General features: G+C 38.8%; 1 protein-coding gene across 35 annotated transcripts in view; it reads right to left on the minus strand.

Moving 5' to 3' along the window:
- Window positions 1-5,669, minus strand: part of Znf70 (zinc finger protein 70) — a 92,386-nt gene that overhangs the window by 35,409 nt on the left and 51,308 nt on the right. The window lies entirely within an intron of this gene.

The following is a 5,669-nucleotide window of genomic DNA, read 5'->3' on the forward strand; positions in this document are numbered from 1 at the left end:
CAGTAGATGGGGTAGAGAGGGATGATGGGAGGGGAAGGGAGGGGGTATAGAAAGGGGATAAAAAGGGCAGCAGAATACAACAGACACTAGTATGGCAGTATGTATAAACGTGCTGTATAATCAATGTGATCCTGCAATCTGTACACGTAGGAAAAATAAGAATTCATACCCCATTTGAATCAAATGTATGATATATGTTATGTCAAGATCATTGTAATGTTTTGAGCAACCAATAAAAAAAGATGTTGTGTTCACTGAAAACTAAAAAATAAATAATAAAAAAATTCTCTCTCTCTCTAAAAAATAATAATAATAACCACTACTAACAATGTGATATTTTCCTTTCCTGTCTTCTTTTTCTACACAACATGTGCATATCTGTTGTGTCAGTGGCTTCCAGTGCTCACACTAGCCCCCTGACTGTGGGACAACTCATGGCAGAGTTCAGCATTTGGTGAATGTTGGTGCTTTAATCCAGCTAGAAAAAAAAATTTTTCTACAAGGTGGGTGTGCACCAAGCTAACAGCCACACTGTATTTTGAATTACTATTTGTCATAGTTCCTTGTCTGCTGTTAAATGTACCCATCTCCACCAGTGTTATGTGAACACTGAGGCCACCTTATGATGATGGAGAGTGTTGGGGATATCTGAATACTATAACCCCCCCAAGGGTACACACATGTGCTAGAACTCCCTGGCATGGTGACTAGTTAGTTATCCTTCAGCTGAGTGATAAATACAGTTCTGAGGCCCAGAATCTCAGCACAGGCTCCAGTGCCTGGCTTCTCATTTGCCTTTTCCTCTTACAGGATCTCTTGACCCTGCAGGGGTCACTGCATCATCTCCATCTAAGAAATGATGATATTAAAGAAACCGTCATATTATGTTGTGGTGAGCATTAAGTGAGTTGATTTCTATGATGTGTACAGAGGTGTGGATTTTTTAAATTGCCACTTGTATTGTGCTGTACGTGTAGGAACATATTTTCTGGGGAAACACAGAAACACATTCACAATCACTACACATGTACTCACATATAGGTACATCCAAAACCTCCTGCACACAAATCCATACATGCAAAATGATTTAAAAACTCCCAGTCCTCTTTTCTGCAGAAATCTGGAATCAGGGTGCCTTCCCTGAGAAAACAAGCAAGAAACTCCAACCTTTCTCAGCACTTAGATATTTCCTTAGGGAGTAAGTTGGGAATATATATGGTTTTTATTTGCTCCTAGTATTAGAGAGAGGACACTATAAGAATCACATCATACCATTTCCTGTTTATACAGGACTTTTTGTCACTGTGGTGACATGAGAAAGCTGAATATGAAACAGTGGTCCAGGAAATGGTCACAAAATAAAGCCCAGAGAGCTCTTGCACAAAAAGTACAAAGTGGCATGGAAGATTTCTCAACTCCTTGTACAAAAGTTCCTTTTCATTCAGAAAAGGTATTATTTAGGGAAATTCTTAACTACCATACAGTTTATAACTGATGCTATCACACATGAATGCCATCTTGAGTTGGGTATCATTTGAGAGTATGCTTTCGGTTGACATTCTTCAGCATATAAAATTGTGTATCTCATCTATAATGATCAGATATTCATGGCTGAAGTTAATTTAAAAAGAAACAAAAAAAGTCTATGTCAGAAAAGGCAACCTTAAGAAAAAGAAAAGGCAGCCTTATCTTCCACTAAATTGTGACTCCTCCTGTACTTTGTCCCATGTTAGATCTTCCATCAGACTTCCATGAGATATAGAGGTACATAGAAGAACTGTTTGAGTACATTCACATTTCTAAAGAATTACTCAGGAAACTTTCCTGGTACAGAGAGACAGTTGGTTAACAATAGACTGAGTTTCTGCTGAATTGTGTACCTTAATGAAGGAAGGTTCAAAAAGCAGTGGAACAGGAATGAACAGAGCCTCAGTTTACCCAGCTAACTGCAACTTAATCTAAAATAGTCCATTTACAAATAGGTTCTAGTTGAATATCAGTGTCTTATAACTCTTCCTGTCCATTTTGAGGCTGAGGTAACCCTCCACTTTCTCTTTAAATTTTACAAAGTTTTGGCTTCTATGGATCTATATTTTCTACTTCATTTATTATGTATTCTTTTTGGCTTTTACAATTTTTTTCTGGTGAAGCATATATAATATTATATAAGTCTATATTTAACAGCATAAAAGCTAAAAACCGGGCTGGGGTTGTAGCTCAGAGGTTGAGCATTCACCTCATATGAGTGAGGCACTGGGTTCAATCCTCAGCACCATATAAAAAAATAAATAAATAAAACAAAGGTTTTTTTAAAAAGCTAAAAACCTTCCACATAATCAGCAGTAAGACAAAGACATACACTTTTATTATTGCTACTTATCACTGGACTTGAAATTCTAGCTGAATCAATCAGAAAAGAACCATAGTAAAAGCATTCAAGCCTAAATGAACAAAATCAGATTATCTCTATTCATGATGATGTATTAAGAACTGTGTAATGTTTTGAACGACAAACAATAAAAAAAATAGGATCCCATATATCAAAAATTCCATAAAAAGTCTCAGAACTAATAATCAAATCCTGCAAGGATGTAAGGCATAAGATCAATGCAAAAGTTGTTTTTTCCTGGGTATTTCAACACCAATACAGAAAAATGAATTTAAGACAAATTTGTTATTCACAAAATAACATCTAAAATAATAGTATATGGTGGGATAAATTTAATTAGGGAAGGAAAGATGGATACACTTCTAGAAATTATCATTGAATAAGAAAAGACCACACTAATAAAATTTTAATATCTGTATGTTCATGAATCAAAAGAATATCAATACGATGGCAATATCACAAAAACTGTTCCACAGTGTCATGCAATGCATATCAAAATTCTGACACTCTTTTTGTAGAGAAAGAATTCTAGAAATTAGCATGAAATTGAAAGGAACATAAATGGACAAATTTATCTTGAAAAATAGCATATTTGGAGGACTCAAATTTTCCAATTTCAGCATTTACTATTGTTAGGGTTGGGCGAAACATCGGAGGAAGAGACCACAAGAGACTTTCTTATGCAACAGCAGAAGGGTGGGTTTATTTGGAGACCAGCATGCTGGGGCCCAGAGCTCTCTATAGCAAAGAGAGATAGAGCCCTGAGAACAGCTTAAGCAGAGCTTATATACTTTCCCTGGAGAGGGCAGGGAGAGAAGTTACATTTTGTAGTTTGGAAGTTGGGGACAACTCATTCTGGGAACAAGATTAGCAAACAGTTCACAGTTGGGGACAGCACATTATGGGAACAAGATTAGCAAACAGTTATTAAGATTTCAACAGTGTTTTGTTAAGCATATAGAAAAACGGAGTGATAAGTACCTATTTTATTAACCTTTCATTCTCCACTTCTTCTTCTGGCTACTTTTAATCATAAAAGTGATCATTGGGGGGTGTCACATTTTATGTCTGTTAGTGGGGTATATTGTTGTCTGATTACCATAAGTTTGATTTATCCGATTTGGGATTGGAGAAAGGAAAGTACATGGTTGACCAAACAGGGTCCTAGAGTTAGCAACAATATAAGAATTATTAAAGGACCTGCCAGGGCTGATAAAAGTGTAGTTAACCAGGGGGACTGTGTGAACCAAGATTTATATCACCCTTTTTGGGTCTCTCTTTCTCATTGACGCTCTTTAAGGCGTTTTTTTAATTTACTCATAGATTTTTTTATAACTCCAGTATGGTTGGCATAAAAACAACATTTTTTCCTTAATGCAGCATAAAGGCCCTCTTCTCTCATGAAGAGGAGGTTCAACCCTCGCCTGTTCTGTAAAACAACTTCAGAGAGAGAGGTTAAAGATTCCTGCAAAGCTGTGATGGAGGTTTCTAATATCTTTAAGTTTTGGTCCATTGCTGTTTATAATTGGGTCATTTGTTGTGTCCCATGGACCAGGACAGTGGTTCTTGTGCCCACCCCCTGCAGCAATTCCCATTCCTAATAAGATGGCTAGAGTGAGGGATACAGGTTCCCGGCGGAACCGGGTTGTATGTCCCCTTATTTGATCTTTAAATGAACCTGCGTCATGATAGAGCACTCTAGGAAACATCTGCACCATTACATAATTAATCACATCTGTTGACCATTTTATGAAAACATAAATAATGTTTAAGTATATAGAATTATACTGTTGTAGGGACGGACAAGGCAAGGCACCTAAGATAGCACTGAAGATAGGGAAACAGTTCTATTTGGTTGCAACTGGATTCAGAGGGCATTGCTTCTGTTGTAATCAATTAATCCCTTGAATCCCAAGTTTAGGTAGTTTTAGAATTTTGTACTCAACATGTAAGGGAAGGGGCTCAGAAGTTTCCAGTCTGCAGAAGTTCACAAAAAGCAGTTTTTGTTTCTGTTTTTTCTCTGTTCTGGGCAAGTTAACTTTTCAAGGACACCTGGGAAGAGGAGAACTTTTTCTTTTTTCCTTGCCAGCTGTTACCATGGAGCCCAGTTGATAACTTTTTTATCTTAGAAATGTAGCCATCTCTGTGAAGCCTCAGCTCAAGGCCAGAGGCCCTGTTCACATATTTTGTGAAAAACTAGTAAGGGGGTGTCTAGCTTAGGAGTGCTGATTTTTCCAGCCAGTGGCCAAGTAAAACAGGGCAACATGAAAAGAGGAAGTTTATCTATACTGAACTCTTTTATAGGGACTCTTTTGCTGAAAGTCCTAAAGTCAGCCATGGTGAGGACTTCTGGAGAAGGTCAGTTAAGACTTTTCTGTGAGCCTGGTACAGAGGGGGAGGACAGGGAAGGCGGTGCTGAGAGCAGCTCCGTGGATCTGAGAATGAGGAAGGAGAGATGTAAAAGAATAATGGGAAAGGGGTTTGGGATTTTCCTAGCAACAAAAACTTGAGTAGTAGAACAGATAGAGCAGAGGGGAAGACTGGAGTGAGTATCCCAAAAAGCCTGTGAGGGACTTTAAATTTTTAGTAACCTGTTTTCAGTGATGACAAAGCAACTTTAAAGGCCATTTTCATTACATCTTGGATAGGGGTCTGAGTGCTCTCCTCAGCTGGTTTGAGCTTTGGGTTAGCTGGTAAGAGGACTTGGTGGGTCCCGGTGTGGGCACTGAGAGGAGAAGAGAGGAGTGAATGGGTGGAGAGATACCTCAGTACCTGTTACTTCAGCAAGGGGCAATGGTCTGAGAACCGGCAGAGTTTGGGTTCCATCAGGTAGCCCCTGTATGTTCACATCCTTATGACTTACAGAAGAAGTCGGTTTTTCCCCCACACAGCCATGACTGTTTGTGGCTTTGATAGTCCGCCAGGCAAACATAGTAATCTAGGTTAGCCAACCTACATCTGGCTCGAGTGTCCCTACATCCAAAATGTTTGTTTCTATTATCTATGGTATGGAAGGGATTTAATGGAATTTTAGTGGGATTCTCTTCATCAGGGATACCCAATAGGAAAGACCTATAGCCAACTGACAAATGTCTGGGTGGAGAGATGGCCATCAGGTCCCTAAGGGGGCTGTATGTGAGATAGATCATACTTTCTGTCCAGTAGGATTTATGATCAACCATCGCTGCTGAATGGGCTGAAGAGGGTTAGGACTACTGGTGGCCAGGGGGAGAATCCATAGCCCTATCCACACAGCGAATAGGCAATTTGAGAGGGTTAC

This window comes from Ictidomys tridecemlineatus, chromosome 2 (genome assembly GCF_052094955.1).
Source record: "Ictidomys tridecemlineatus isolate mIctTri1 chromosome 2, mIctTri1.hap1, whole genome shotgun sequence".
NCBI lineage: Eukaryota > Metazoa > Chordata > Mammalia > Rodentia > Sciuridae > Ictidomys > Ictidomys tridecemlineatus.